The 17,606-nt window shown below is 37.7% G+C and overlaps 1 long non-coding RNA gene and 1 pseudogene across 1 annotated transcript in view; both read right to left on the bottom strand.

Annotated features, from left to right (window-relative positions):
- Positions 1-17,606, bottom strand: part of LOC147630895 (uncharacterized) — a 208,893-nt gene that overhangs the window by 139,514 nt on the left and 51,773 nt on the right. The gene's annotated exons all lie outside the window — the stretch shown is intronic.
- The window catches only part of LOC147630899 (FACT complex subunit SPT16-like), a 32,980-nt pseudogene continuing 17,471 nt past the window's right edge, over positions 2,098-17,606 (bottom strand).

Below are 17,606 nucleotides of genomic sequence, written 5' to 3' on the forward strand. Positions count from 1 at the left end.
GAACTTTGCTATGGGGTTCACCTTTGCTTAGATAAAATCCATTTTAGAAAGGGTGTGAGATTTTGGTGACATGTAAGCTCATATGACATGGTAGGTAAGTGCCTACATGCATGCATAGTTTCTTCTCTAATGATTCTTTAGAGAGTCAATTCTTAATAAAGCTTTACAAGTTCTCTAATGATTCTTTAGAGAGTCAATTCTAAAATAAAGCTTTACAAGTCTTCTTATGTCAAGAAGCGACTGTTTTGAAGAGATGCAACCTTCCAAATGAAATGACCTTCACATGCATGTTGAAAGCATGAGCCACAATCGGACTAGTTGACAAGCATGTGCATCCAGACATTGTGCCATGATCAAGCAACTGACAAGCGAAAACAAATCCATGACGAGATTTCAAGGCAGGGGTTGCTACAGAACGACATTGTGCTCTGCAATCTAGTGGATATGTATGCCAAATGCGGTGCGTGATTACTGTTTTGGCAGGCTACCTTCTTGGAATGTTATCTCTTTGGAGTGCACTGGTTACAAGATATGTACAAGAAAGTCATGCGGAGCAAGCAAAAACAAATCCAGGGCGAGAAAGTAGTGTCGATGAGGTTTATGTCCAAAATCTGAAATGGACTGTAACATAGTATTTTTGAACCACCTTTTTGTGTATCTACCTTATGGAGTTAAATGTATCTTGTCTCACCTATGTTGTTTATGTATCTACCTTTGTGGACTACAAATGAAGTTGGATGTATCGTGTCTCATCTATGTTGTTTATGTATCTCACCTCTGTTGGCAATGCTCTCGTAGACATGTATGCCAAGTGCGGTCATGTTTCAAAGGCGCGACAAGTGTTCAACCGGCTACCTTCTCTGGATGTCTCTTGGAGGGCACGGATTGCAGGATATGCACAATAGGGTCATGCCGAGCAAGCACTTGACTGTTTTGAAGAGATGCAACCTTCCAAATGAAATGACCTTCACATGCATGTTGAAAGCATGAGCCACAACAATCGGACCGGTTGACAAGCATGTGCATCCAGACATTGTGCCATGATCAAGCAACTGACAAGCGAAAATAAATCCATGACGAGATTTCAAGGCAGGGGTTGCTGCAGAACGACATTGTGCTCTACAATCTAGTGGATATGTATGCCAAATGCGGTGCGCGATTACTGTTTGGCAGGCTGCCTTCTTGGAATGTTATCTCTTGGAGTGCACTGGTTGCAAGATATGTACAAGAAAGTCATGCAGAGCAATCAAAAACAAATCCAGGGCAAGAAATGTGCAACTGCCATGGAGAGAAGTTCTCCTGTTTGTCTCCTCTATGTGCGTGCTTCTCACAAAAGAGGTGTTATTCTCGATCTGGGCGAAGCTCGGCAACTCAGCACAGCAGCTTCAGTGCACCTCAACTACAAAAGGTAGGATGACATTCTTGACGATCCCTCATGCTGAAGTAGAACTCAACAGTACCTCTACAGAGACCCTGCCCACTTCAAGCCCATCCCTACTACTCTGGCCAAAGTGTGGGAATCGTGCACAAGGCCTGCTCTTATCACAATTGGACTGAGATTTTTTAAAGCAGAGACCAGTCATCGATGAGCCAGCGCAAATATGCATGCCAGTACGTTGAAGGAAGAGAGGGTTGGGCAAAGGCCTCCTTTCTCTTGCGCTCACCTAATGTTGCTCATCAACAGTAGAAAGAACATCGCCACACTTCTCTCTGAGCCACACATCAACAGTAGAAAGGTGCCCACGAAAGGGACAAATATGGTTAGGGTGCACTTTGTGACGCATCAAGGCTCTGAGAATAAGGGTTTTCAGCAAGTTCAGCTAGCGTTTGTGGTGGAGATGTGGTTGCTAAGCTACAATCATAACCTGGCTACTAGTGAATATTCAACATTTTAGTACATTGCGCAAGGGCTGGGTGATTTGCACCCGTACATTCTAGGGTTAAGAAAGGGGATCATGATTCCCCTTGTGGGCTGGGCCAGTTTAGTGGAGCCTTGCACACTATCTTGAAAGCATGTGCCATGATCGAAGACAAGGGGAACCAAATCCATGACGAGATTGCAAGGCCTACGCAACTGCAGCAGAGAGAGACGTTGAGCTAGCAACGGCTTTGAGGTAACAACTCTGAAACTCTCTTCACAAAAATTTTGAACTTTGTATTTTTTTTTCTCTATCCCTTTCTCCTGCTGCTTTTCTTCGATCTCATCAGGGTCATAAGTGCTACATCTTCCACCACCTAAGGTCTGCACGACATCCATCACCTCCACAAAAAATTACACATCCTTGGTCTTCTTGTTCCCAATCATGATAAAATTATGCAAGTGAAAGTGCAGCAGGGTAATCATTTCCTTCTCTGCAGGTTGAAAAAAAGCATGCTTGATGTTTCTGTACGTAATATCAACTTTCTCGTCAGATTTCATGGTTGAATACCTAAAACCATTGGTGTGTGCCTCTAATGTACCACTCAACTTACGCCCCTTGCCTCCAAAGACAGGCCTAATCCATAAATCTGATAGTCTTATAGGTTTTGCTTTCATAAGTTATAGTTTTTCTTGTGTCACTAGCGTGGCCCTCTCTACCTTCTCTGATTCCCTCAAAGCAACTTGGTGACGCAACGTCTTAATCAGCTGGACTACTTGGTTAGTGTGTCTCACATCACTGGATCGGAAGGAAACTTCCTTCCAGTAAATTGCACTGGGGAACTTCTGTGATGCCAAGTCAGTGGGCAGAATAACCAGCACCGGGCACATTGAAGGAGTGGCCTCCATCCTATTGGCTGGTAACACTCTTTATAGTAGCTATGTGAAAGGGATCCATTAAACCATAAACTGGCAGCAAAATTGACTTGTTCTTCTGATCTACTTGAATCATTAATTCTTTTGAGAAAGGAATATCATCTAGATTCCGATAGGCCACTAAATCTCCAGTGGTCCTGACCACACCCTGCTCGTCTCCTTGGCCTAGACCCCCAGAAGCCAGTAGCCTCCTAACAGTCTCTTCATTCTTTTGTTGAGCAAGCTTCGCTTGATGCTGCTTGCACACCTCTTCCTTTGTCATCTCTTGATTGTCAGGGTGCAAAGTTGCTTTCAGAAACTGGGCATTAGCTCCATTACTCGATGGCCGCTTTAGCTTTGATTTTGGCTTCTCCTGCTCCTTCTCTTCCTCATCTTTGAAAGAAGACACAATAATATCATCGTAAGATTTTGAACAATTCGAAGTTGCACTCTCAAGACCTTTCTCTTTTATGACTATAGTATCTGTCATCAGCAGCAAAAAAAAGTTCTTTGTCTTGGGTCCTATGAGCTCTATGTCTGTAAATTTTGCATTTTTAAACATTGAATACCATAGCTGCCTTTAGAATCCTATCATTCTTAGAATTCAGGCTTAGGCCAGATTCCCTGAACTCAATGCCAATACCTGTGCCAGAGATTTTAGTTATATGGGGCAAGAACTCCCGCCCTTCCCTTTCCATAACATATAATGCTGCTTTGTAATAAGCAGTTGAAGCAGGATTTCCACATTTTAAAGCATTCATGGCAGCTTTGTGGGCTTTCTAAAGTGCCTTGTAAGCTTTTGATTGAACTGGGTCTCCATCAATCAAATACGTTCTTGCAACATTTGCATAATAACTATTGTATCTCGCACCAATAGCACAAATAATGACACCCAATGTATCATAATATAGTGGATCTTCATTGCTGATAGCACTTGGCCTTAGAGCAAATACCCCACCACTTTGAAATACAGGGGGTAGATGTCCACATTGTCAGGCTTCAACTTTACCTTGGCTTTTTCTAGGATCAATCACTGCCTTCTCAATGTCATCTCAAAATCTTTACAAAAGAAATAATTGTATCTAGTATATAAGGATATTTGAAATATCTCTTCAAAAAAATATATTGACAGTAAGGGATTTATAAAATTTACAAAATTTTACAGAAGGGTGGAGAAAACTACTAAAAAAAGGTTACATAGGGGTTTATAAAAGAGGCCTTGAACGCACATGATATAGGGGCTTTACACTAAGTGACCCCCTCGAGAGCATGATGATGGTCATGGTGGTCATCACTCACGGAGACACGCATCCCTTTCATGGGATCTCTTTTGAAGACCTAAGAGAAGGCAAGCAACATATGCACGAGGCTTTTACAAGGGTTACTCATGAAAATCTTACAAAGAATGCCACAAGTAGATTCATAAGACCTCTCCTGAAAGGAAATGAGGTCTACATCTTTCCAAGCCTGCCCCTTTCAACTACATGGAAAGCAACATACATCTTGGTTTAAACACTTGGAAGAACTAAACCTTGGAGAACCCAAAAGAGTATCTTCACTTTCCAAGGAAAATCAATCTTCTATGTTTGAAGAAAAGTTGTATGTTTATGATGATGTGGTTGAACATGATTGGGAGCATATGGCATTCACCCCAAAAGGCAAAGAGAAGTTCATGATAGATGGATGGAAACACCTTCTTTAATTAAGGAGGACTACAAAGACTTTGCTCAATTTGTCAATTCTTACATGCAATTGTCAATTCTAGCCACTAGTGATTATCAAGGGCATATGGGAGGTATGGATTTTGATTCTTATGCCTACAAGAATCAAGTTGGCTATGATTTTTCCTATGAGGTCACTCATAGCAATGGTGGTTGAAACTCAATTGAGAGTGATCTTACAAATTTAATTGATGAGGATAGTGATAAAGAGGATGTTGATGCAATGCAAAGCAAGGAGCTATGCATTGTCAATGCCTAATGGTGGAGGACAAATGAGCCCTTGGATGTCCTCTAGGCAAGATTTCTTTGATACAAGGAGACAAAGGTCTCAAGCTATGATATCCAAATTGCAAGCTTATGGATATCTTGTTAACACTTCATATGCAAATGAAATACACAACCTTCAAGCTAATTTGTAACAAGGTGATCAAAGTTATGGTACTATTTTTAGGAAGAAGAATTCGCTTCCACCATTGATGCACCAAGAGAGGACAAGTGAATTAAGGATGCCTATGCAACAAGGTGGGATAAATGAGTTTGATATACCTATGTATCAAGTTGGTGCACATGATGAGGCACATAGTCAAACACTATTTTCTTCAAAGGTAGTGATTTGAAGGAGACAATGTGCAATGATTGATGTTAAGACATCTACAAGTGAAGCCAAGATAAATAAGGGTAATATGTGTGAATTGTTGGTACCTACACTTGGTCTTCCTCTTGCTTTGAGTGGGGATAGAAGATCTACTATGCACTCAATGTTGCAAGATTTTGGCTTGAGAAAATGCAAAAGAGGATTTCCATTCACTATCACATTTGGCCATTGCATAGAGTATGAGTATGTGGGTCTTTATGCACACATTGTGGGTGTTAATTTGTGGACAGCAAGTAAATGATGATATCTCAATGTTGATTCTTTCTCGACAACTCATCTCACCAATGTGTCCGTGGTCAATGAGAATACACAAGTTGAAAATGAAAATGCTTGGATCACTTTCATAAGTGCTTTGATTGATACATTTTCAGCTTATGATATGATGCCATGAAATCATGAAGACATAATCATTGAGGATGTTTTAGATGTGCATGCAATTGTTGTTGACACAAGGGATGATGACTCATGTATTGATGATACATATGATGATTATTATTTAGATGATTATGCATTAGGTAATGCATTGAGTGATTCATGGAAGGTATATGGGAATGCATTGTATGATCCATTCTCGAGTCCGGATTGGATGACATATGAGGGTCTATTATTTGACTATGGGGACTTGAAGGATGTGGATCTTGATGCGTGTATGAGAGGACTTTCTCATGAGGACAAGATTGTCTTGATGCATGCATGAGAGAGGACTTTCTCATGAGAACTTGAAGGATGTGGATCTTGATGCGTGTATCTCATTTTAGGGATCCATCAGTCCAGCCCCCATCCAGTCCCATGGGTTAGCCAACCGCCCAACCACTGTAGTGATGGGATCCAATTAGGAATTTGATTAGGTTTTGTCCCAGGTACCAGGGAAAAGAGTTCCTAGGCCCCCTAGCCGGATATTCATGCAAACTTAGAACTAGTCACACCACTTACACACCCAATATGAAATTGCCTTTTTCACAGAATCAGCTATCTTTAAAAACAATCATTTAATGAAACCATTATGTCACTGATCATAATCCTCAAAATCTCTGGTTAAATTCTAATTTCCAATCGTTCCTTCATCGGTGTATCTATGGCATCATTGGCAACCAGAACGCTCACCACTTGTCCACTCAGGGGCCTTTTCGATAGTTCCTAGCTCATAGTAACCGGTAATATTCACATATTAAAATGGAATCTCCGTTGAAGATCAGCAAGATCGACCAACGGATCCATATAAAAGGGCCATGGGCTCATTCGTTGAGGACCAACAAGGTCAATCAACCACATCCATGCCCGAATTCAGAAAACAACTCTTACTCCTTGTTTCAATATCTTCCACGGCGCACGCGTGAGTATCGTCGGTGACCCAGAGGCCGAGCACCATATGGTGAGTACCCTCTAGGATCCTTTGCAGGTGACCTAGCGCTTCACTCATAGGCCACTTCCTTGATCCCTCATCCATCGTACCGGAAGCTTACCATTTTAATCGAACCGAGACTGCTAGTCAAGACCTCGGCCGACCTTGCTACGCGAGACGTCCTCCATTGACTCTCCGTCAAGAGTTGCAACTTTATCAGATTAGGTCTCCACGACCTCATTCACAAGACGGTCAAAATGGTTCTCCAGCATTCTTGACATAAAATAGTCATTTAAAAACAGTTCAAAAATATAGTTTCTATAACGAACTCTCGTCTTTCCACATTGCTCCACATCAACCCACATTATTTAATTCCACAACCATTTCATAAGTATTCCTATTCTTATTCAATCACATCATTTTTCATCTCATCACATCTTTCCTCAATTTATCCTCATCAGATCTCATCCACTCGCATCTACCCATATCCACATCTCATCACATCACATTCACTCACATCTCATCCATTCAGACCACATCACATTCACTCACATCACATCTCATTCATTTTACCTCACATCTCATTTATTCACATATATCCCGATTCACATCCCATCACATCACATTCATTCATATCCATCACATTCACATTAATTCATATCCATCACATTCATTCCACATCATTAATTCATTCCATTCATTAATTCATTCGCATCACTATTATATCACATCACTTCTATCCACATCATATCTCATTCAAACACATCTCATCTCATTCATCCACATCCATCCAATCGTTCACATGTACGACTACTCGCATCTATCCATACATTCATATCTATCTCTTCACATCCACATATTTTCATGTCACATCTCATCTCTTTACATCACATCACATTCTTTCACATACACATCTATATCCATTCTTTGACATACATCCACATCCATTCTTTCACATACTCATCCACATCCATTCTTTCACATACTCATTCACATCCATTCTTTGCATACACATTCACATTCATTCTTCACATACACATCCTAATTCATTCTTTCACATACTCATTTACATCCATTCTTCACATATACATTCACATCCATTCCTCACATACACATTCACATCCATTATCATCACATACATTCACTCACATCTCATATCATTCATTTACATTCTGATTCACATGACATGACATCTCATCCATTCATTCGCATTTATCTCATTTGCATCACATCTCATCACATCTATTCATCTCATATTCTCATCACTTCTATTCACAGCACATCTATCCAATCATCTATTTGACTCGCATCACATCTCATCACATCTATTTATCTCATATTCTCATCACTTCTATTCACATCACATCTCATCACATCTCATATTCTCATCACTTCTATTCACATCACATCTCATCACATCTCATATTCTCATCACATCTCATATTCTCATCACTTCTATTCACATCACATCTATGCAATCATCTATCTGACTCGCATCACATCTCATCACATCTATTCATCTCATATTCTCATCACATCTATCCAATCATCTATCTGACTCACATCACATCTCATCACATCTATTCATCTCATATTCTCATCACTTCTATTCACATCACATCTATTCACATCACTTCTATTCTCATCACTTCTATTCACATCACATCTATCCAATCATCTATCTGATTCACATCACATCTCATCACATCTATTCATCTCATATTCTCATCACTTCTATTCACATCACATCTATCCAATCATCTATCTGATTCACATCTTATCTCATCACATCTATTCACCTCACATCTCATCACCTCTATTCACAAAATTTAAACATAGAATTTAAGAGGATCCTAATTTTTGATATAAAGATTCTTTACGCATCTATTTATGCATAATTCAAATTTAAGAAAAATAACACTTTTGAAATAAAATTAAATCCTTTATGCATCTTTCTATGCATAAATTCAATTTTAATAAGAATAACACTTTTGAAATAAAATTAAATTCTTTTATGCATCTTTCTATGCATAAAATCAAAATTAATGAGAATAACTCTTTTGAAATAAAAATAAATTCCTTTATGCATCTTTCTATGCATAAAATCAAAATTAATGAGAATAACACTTTTGAAATAAAAATAAATTCCTTTATGCATCTTTTTATGTATAAAATCAAAATTATTGAGAATAAATCTTTTGAAATAAAAATAAATTCCTTTATGCATCTTTCTATACATAAAATCAAAATTAATGAGAATAACACTTTTGAAATAAAAATAAATTCCTTTATGCATCTTTCTATGCATAAATTCAAAATTAATGAGAATAACTCTTTTGAAATAAAAATAAATTCCTTTACGCATCTTTCTATGCATAAAATCAAAATTAATGAGAATAACACTTTTGAAATAAAAATAAATTCCTTTATGCATCTTTCTATGCATAAAATCAAAATTAATGTGAGAATAACTCTTTTGAAATAAAAATAAAATTTATTTTTCACAGAATTCTGGAAAATTTTGCCATAACCTCCTTTGTATGGCTGACCATTTCTCAATTTTAACATTCAATTTATGTATTGAATTAGTCCAATTTGAATTCTAATATCTCTAATCTACTCCATTTTCCAAAAAGCAAGAGAGTAAACAATGAAAAGAGTTTAATCAATCTTTTAATTACACTTTCTAGGATTAAGAAGTGCTGAATTGTAAAGAAGAGAAGGGGGTGGCCTTTCCATCAAGGCATAGCATCAGATTTTAATTCAAACATTTACAAAGCATAAATTTTAAGAAAACCATAGATTTAAAATTCCCAAAAAGTAAGAATTAAGTTTACATGGAGTTTGTAAGCTTTCCTTTGGCTTGAGGGATTAAGGGTTCCACTCTTGTTTGCAGCAAGAGTGGCCACCAGTTCTTTTGGAGAGAATTTAGTAAAAAACAATTGAATTATCAAGTGAATTCAATGTATTTGACTCTGTGGAGGAGTAGAGTAACAGTGCATAAACACTATTAACCTTTTACAAGGGGGGAGGCTTCTATTTATAGGAAGAAGTGAGCCTCTAATCAAGCAAACTGATTCTAGAATTTTCCAGATCAGTTTGGTCATTTTTTGACCATTTTTAGGTCAGTTTAACTTACTTTTTGGATCTAGTTGAAATAGAAGAGAGGAGAGATGAAAATATCTCATTATTTGTGAGTTAAAAACTCATCCACACATGTGAAATCGGCGCCTCCTTCATGAGGAGAATTCCCCACATTGAGGTGTCAAAAATGCATCATTTCCTCTAAATATCTCTTCTTTTTTAACTAATAAACCTTGTCCTTAGTCAACTCTTCATCTTACGTGCGTATTTACTCATTTTTGGGGGATTTTATTTTAGTCTTCAATTGATCTCCTCCCTACATTTGGATTAATCTTATTGGTCCATAGGAACCTTAATCCAAAATTTTTAGAAAATCTGGACCCTCAGGCTAAGGTCCTTTTTACCTATTTTCAATTTATTCCAATTGCATACTGGAAAGTTCTTTTTGAATTTTTGTTTCAGGGGAAATAATTTTAATAAGAAGGGATATTTTTCCATCCAAAGATATCTAGAAACTGAATTATCTCTCTCTAGAATATTTTCTCTCTCTAGGCCAAAATAGATAGAAACAAGATTTGCTATTATTCAGAAAAGGGGATTGATTACAGGGGGAGAAACTGGACATCTTAAGGGGCTGGGGGAGGAATCTTACGTCCTATCCCACTTAAGAAACGCGAGATGTCCTCATCTCGCAGGTGGAGTATGATCTCTTTCATCTTCTTCTGTATCTTCAATCACTTCCAGCGTTACTGCCTTGGAAGTGGACGGCCGGTTTGGGAACAACTCTCTTTGACTTCCCCTATTCTGAGGCAGAGGTATTGCATTACTTTGGTTTGAAACTACGGGTTGGTTAGAGGGTCTACCTCTGGGATTTCCCTGATTTTGGTAGCGGATAGAAACCTGATTACTTTGGAAGGAAGGAGCTGGAGTCTAGAATCTTGATCCCTGATTTCCTTGCCTTGAAAACCTTGATCCAAAAGGAGTTGGACAATCCATACTACGATGTCCAAATCCTTGACAGTTATAGCATTTCACTCCCTTGTTCAAGGGTGGAACTTCTGAAGTTGAATTATAGGGGATTGAGTTTCGGGAAAAGGACATTTCTTCTATTCTGGAACTTCCCATATCCTGGGCTTGACCCTGATATCTCTTAGGCGGGGGAAGCTTGGAATCACCTTCTGGAACTAAAAACCTTTTGAAAGGTGATGGTGCTGGCTTTGGTGGAACCTTGACATCAAAGGCCTTGGAGAAATCCTTCGCCATCCGCAGTGCTTCGGCCATGGAAATTGGCTTGGTGTTCTTCACCAAAATATTCAAAGGTTCGTTCAGTCCCCGAATGAACCTGGCCATCAGCTGTTCTTCATTCAAGGGTGGTGAGTATTTGAGGAGGAGAGCTTGGTGATATACTTTAATAGTTCTTCTCCCTTGGGTTAGCTCTAAGAATTCGTTCATCTTTGTTTCCAAAAAGCCACGAGGACAGAACCTCCTCCTTAGGTAAAATTTGAGATCATTCCATGTCTGGGTAATCTGATCCAGATGGTTTGTCTCTCGTAGTGGTTTCTCCATGCCACTCTGGCTGCCTTGCGAGAGCCATTTTGCTCTTCTCATTGTACCCGGTGACATCAAAGTACTCTTCCATTGCTTCGATCCACTTCTCCACAGCCTCGCCCAAGCTTTCCCCTTCACCCTTGAAAGGCCCAAGCTGCGAACTATGAAGAGTTTTACGAGCATCCATGTCGAGCTCTTCCTCATCGAGTTCGGGGTTATTATTTCTACCACGACGACCTCAATCCATGTTCCTATCAATACGAAAAATCTTGTTAAGTCCCTTTATTTATGATTCAAATCCGATTTAAATTTGTCATCCCTTAACTTGATCCACTGGGTCAAGAGTTAACAGTAGCAATCTGTTAGCACAATCTACTAATCTCATAGTGATTTGCTGAAGTCATTATTGCGTCATTCTAGTTACGAACATCAACAGAGGGACTTCTCCCATTCATCCTCATTGTGGTTTTGCTCAGTTTACGCTTTTCAACCAAAAATTTAGGAATCATCATTTTTCAATCAGAATCCAATTCAACTCATCAGTTCTCAATCAGAATTTTAAAATCATATCAACCACATTCAAATTCATTATCTGGATAGCATTTTAGCTTATAATTTCAAGATCTTAGATTTACTCGTATATACTGCCAATTAAAAAGCTGCAGTTATACCCTCGGTATATATGGGTAGTCACGGTCCTTGGAACTATAAGGTAAATACCATCATGTCTAGGCCTCAAGCAAGTCAGGGATTTCATATAATTGCAGTACTTCCATCTGAAGACCCAATTATCAATTCAGGAATTTCATTCTGAATATCAATTTATATGAGTTTCATCACACAATTCTAACCTTTTACTGCTACTTCATAAATTTATGACATTCTTGGCTTCTCGGTTGATCCACTTTAGCCAAATTGCTTTGATACCAACTGTAAAATGCCTGTCCCCACTGCGCAACAAATTCAGGGGTGCTAGCAGAGGAAGTAGCACTTCTTGCGTAGGCCAGGGTCCCACATTCGGGGCCTCGCCCACAGATATCCGGACAAGAGACTAATCCATTGGTTCTTCCAAAACCGAACCCGAAAAAACTTCCCTTGCCCGGAAAGCACGGGCGATTCCTCCAGGATAAATTTTTCTCTAATGTAGTCAAAAGCCTTAACTAACTGAACTGATCTGACTGAACCCGTAGAACAAAGTCAGATCAAGGAAAAGATTACACTTGGATCATAGAGACCAACGCTTTTTGCCTCATTGAGAGGCACAGCCGTTGATTCTTTTCCATAGAACATTTTTTATCTGGGATTTACTTCATCTATCGAACCATAACAGAATTGAGTCTCATTTTAGGGATCCATCAGTCCAGCCTAACCCCATCCAGCCCCATGGGTTAGCCAACCGCCCAATCACTGTAGTGATGGGATCCAATTAGGAATTCGGTTCGATTTTGTCCCAGGTACCAGGGAAAAGAGTTCCCAGGTCCCCTGGCCGGATATTCATGCAAACTTAGAACTAGTCACACCACTTACACACCCAATATGAAATTACCTTTTTCGCAGAATCAGCTATCTTTAAAAACAATCAGTTAATGAAACCATTGTGTCACTGATCATAATCCTCAAAATCTCCGGTTAAATCCTTATTTCCAATCATTCCTTCATTGGTGTACCTATGGCATCATTGGCAACCAGAACGCTCACCACCTGTCCACTCAGGGGCCTTTTCGATAGTTCCTAGCTCATAGTAACCGGTAATATATTCACATATCGAAAATGGAATCTCCGTTGAAGATCAGCAAGATCAACCAACAACGGATCCATAAAAAAGGGCCATGGACTCATCCGTAAAAAAGGGCCATGGACTCATCCGTTGAGGACCAGCAAGGTCAAGCAACCAGATCCATGCTCCGATTCAGAAAACAACTCTTACTCCTTGTTCCAATATCTTCCACGACGCACGTGTGGGTATCGTCCGACGACCCAGAGCCCGAGCACCGTATGGTCAGTACTCTCTAGGATTCTTCCCAGGTGACCGAGCGCTTCACTCATAGGCCGCTTTCTTGGTCCCTCATCCACCGTACTGGAAGCTCACCATTTTAGGCTGGTCAAGACCTTGGCCGACCTTGCTACACGAGGCGTCCTCCATTGACTCTCCGTCAGTTGTTTGTAACTTTATCAGATTAGGTCTCCACACGACCTCATTCACAAGATGGTCAAAATGCTTCTCCAGCATTCTTGACATAAAACAGTCATTTAAAAACAGTTCAAAAATACAGTTTCTATAACAAACTCTCGTCTTTCCACATTGCTCCACATCAACCCACATTATTTAATTCCACAACCAGTTCATAAGTATTCTTATTCTCATTCAATCACATCATTTTTCATCTCATCACATCTTTCCTCAATTTATCCTCATCAGATCTCATCCACTCACATCTACCCATATCCACATCTCATCACATCACATTCATTCACATCTCATCCATTCAAACCACATCACATTCACTCACATCACATCTCATTCTTTTTACCTCACATCTCATTCATTCACATCTATCCCGATTCACATCCCATCCCATCACATTCACATTCATTCATATCCATCACATTCATTCTCATCACTATTATATCACATCACTTCTATCCACATCATATCTCATTCATACACATCTCATCTCATTCATCCACATCCATCCCATCGTTCACATGTACGACTACTCGCATCTATCCATACATTCATATCTATCACTTCACATCCACATATATTCATGTCACATCTCATCTCTTTACATCACATCACATTCTTTCACATACACATCTATATCCATTCTTTCACATACATCCACATCCATTCTTTCACATACTCATTCACATCCATTCTTCGCATATACATTCACATCCATTCTTCACATACACATCCTAATCCATTCTTTCACATACTCATTCACATCCATTCTTCACACACACATTCACATCCATTCTTCACTTATACATTCACATCCATTCTTCACATACACATTCACATCCATTATCATCACATACATTCACTCACATATACATTCACATACATTCACTCACATCTCATATCATTCATTTACATTCTGATTCACATGACATCACATCTCATCCATTCATTCACATTTATCTGATTCGCATCACATCTCATCACATCTATTCATCTTATATTCTCATCACTTCTATTCACATCACTTCTATTCACATCACATCTATCCAATCATCTATCTGACTCGCATCACATCTTATCACATCTATTCATCTTATATTCTCATCACTTCTATTCACATCACATCTATCCAATAATCTATCTGACTCGCATCACATCTCATCACATCTATTCATCTCATATTCTCATCACTTCTATTCACATCACATCTATCCAATTATCTATCTGACTCGCATCACATCTCATCACATCTATTCATCTCATATTCTCATCACTTCTATTCACATCACATCTATCCAATCATATATCTAATTCACATCACATCTATTCATCTCATATTCTCATCACTTCTATTCACATCACATCTATCCAATCATCTATTTGATTCACATCTTATCTCATCACATCTATTCACCTCACATCTCATCACCTCTATTCACATAATTTAAACATAGAATTTAAGAGGATCCTAATTTTTGATATAAAGATTCTTTACGCATCTATTTATGCATAATTCAAATTTAAGAAAAATAACACTTTTGAAATAAAATTAAATCCTTTATGCATCTTTCTATGCATAAATTCAATTTTAATGAGAATAACAGATTTGAAATAAAATTCCTTTACGCATCTTTCTATGCATAAAATCAAAATTAATAAGAATAACTTTTTTGAAATAAAAATAAATTCCTTTATGCATCTTTCTATGCATAAAATCAAAATTAATGAGTAACTCTTTTGAAATAAAATAAATTCCTTTATGCATCTTTCTATGTATAAAATCAAACTTAATGAGAATAACATTTTTGAAATAAAAATAAATTCCTTTATGCATCTTTCTATGCATAAAGTCAAAATTAATGAGAATAACTCTTTTGAAATAAAAATAAATTCCTTTATGCATCTTTCTATGCATAAATTCAAAATTAATGAGAATAACACTTTTGAAATAAAAATAAATTCCTTTATGCATCTTTCTATGCATAAAGTCAAAATTAATGAGAATAACTCTTTTGAAATAAAAATAAATTCCTTTATGTATCTTTCTATGCATAAAATAGAAATTAATGAGAATAACACTTTTGAAATAAAAATAAATTTCTTTATGCATCTTTCTATGCATAAAATCAAAATTAATGAGAATAACTCTTTTGAAATAAAAATAAATTTCTTTATGCATCTTTCTATGCATAAAATCAAAATTAATGAGAATAACAGTTTTGAAATAAAACTAAATTTCTTTATGCATCTTTCTATGCATAAAATCAAAATTAATGAGAATAACTCTTTTGAAATAAAAATAAAATTTATTTTTCACAAAATTTTAGAAAATTTTACCATAACTTCCTTTGTATGGCTGACCATTTCTCAATTTTAACATTGAATTTATGACTTGAGTTAATCCAATTTGAATTCTAATATCTCTAATCTACTCCATTTTCCAAAAACCAAGAGAGTAAATAATGAAAAGAGTTTAATCAATCTTTTAATTACACTTTCTAGGATTAAGAAGGGCTGAATTGTAAAGAAGAGAAGGGGGTGGCCTTTCCATCAAGGCATAGCATCAAATTTTAATTCAAACATTTACAAAGCATAAATTTTAAGAAAACCATAGATTTAAAATTCACAAAAAGTAAGAATTAAGCTTTCCTTTGGCTTGAGGGATTGAGGGTTCTACTCTTGTTTGCAGCAAGAGTGGCCACCAGTTCTTTTGGAGAGGATTTAGTCAAAAACAATTGAATTATCAAGTGAATTCAGTATTTGACTCTGGGGAGTGGAGGAGTAGAGTAACAGTGCATAAACACTATTAACCTTTTATAAGGAGGGAGGCTTCTATTTATAGGAAAAAGTGAGCCTTTAACCAAGCAAACTGATTCTTGAATTTTCGAGATAAGTTTGGTCACTTTTTGACCATTTTTAGGTCAGTTTAGCTTACTTTTTGGATCTAGTTGAAATAGGAGAGAGGAGAGATAAAAAGATCTCATTATTTGCGAGTTTAAAACTCATCCACACATGTGAAATAGGTGCCTCCTTCATGAGGAAAATTCCCCACACTGAGGTGTCAAAAATGCATCATTTCCTCTAAATACCTCTTCTTTTTCAACTAATAAACCTTGTCCTTAGTCAACTCTTCATCTTACGTGAGTATTTACTCATTTTTGGGGGATTTTATTTTATTCTTCAATTGATCTCCTCCCTACATTTGGATTAATCTTATTGGTCCATAGGAACCTTAATCCAAAATTTTTAGAAAATCTGGACCCTCAGGCTAAGGTTCTTTTTACCTATTTTCAATTTATTCCAATTGCATACTAGAAAGTTCTTTTTGAATTTTTGTTTCAGGGGAAATCATTTTAATAAGAAGGGATATTTTTCCATCCAAAGATATCTAGAAACTGAATTACCTCTTTCTAGAATATTTTCTCTCTGTAGGCCAAAACAGATAGAAACAAGATTTGTTATTTGGATTGATTTTACAGGGGGAGAAACTAGACATCTTGAGGGGCTGGGGGAGGAATCTTACATCCTACCCCACTTAAAAAACGCGAGATTGTTGAAATATACAAGTGAATAGGTTGTGTGCGGGAACAAGCCCTTGGTTAGAGGCTGTAAAAGAGAATGTGTAAATGTGAGAGAATCTGTGAAAAGGTAAGAATAATCTACTGGGAGAGAATAAAGGGTAGCATGAGAAGATTTAGGAAGTGTGGAGATATTCTAGGAGAGGTGGAAAGAATCAAGTAAAAGAGGTGGAGTGAATCAAGGAATCAAATTTTTAGTTATTTTCAAGAAGCTTTCTGTACCCCCAGCCAGTGGAGGAGCTCCCTCTCCTTGTAGGCTCAACATTAGCCCAAACCCTTCTAGCTCGACATAGCCAACTTAATGGTGCTCCAGCCAGTCGAATCAACGCAGCAAACCGCCCACGGAAGCGCTCGATTTTCGCTGATTAAGAAGTGCGGTTTTTCTGTAGAACAAATCAAAGATTTCTACTCAATCCAATGCAATGGGTCTAATTCCTCTTATACCCGGGGGTTTTCAAGCATGCTCTACAAGCTGGTGAAGTCAGAAATTGATTTGATCAAGTCTACAGTGAGATTCAAGCTCTTCATCAAATCTATAATAAGTGACTTTCGTAAAACAGAGATTAAGCATTCAATATTTGGTCAAATCTTGTGTTTCTTGGCTTAATCCTCTACTAGACTAATTGCTATTGATGGCCTTGAAAGGATTTGAGCTCATTTGAACTCTAAGGCCTCAGATCTTGGCTCCCCACATACTCTGTTTTTTGCACATAAAATAGA

This window comes from Cibotium barometz, chromosome 15, assembly GCF_041138505.1.
Source record: "Cibotium barometz isolate CiBa-2024 chromosome 15, ASM4113850v1, whole genome shotgun sequence".
Classification (NCBI taxonomy): domain Eukaryota; kingdom Viridiplantae; phylum Streptophyta; class Polypodiopsida; order Cyatheales; family Cibotiaceae; genus Cibotium; species Cibotium barometz.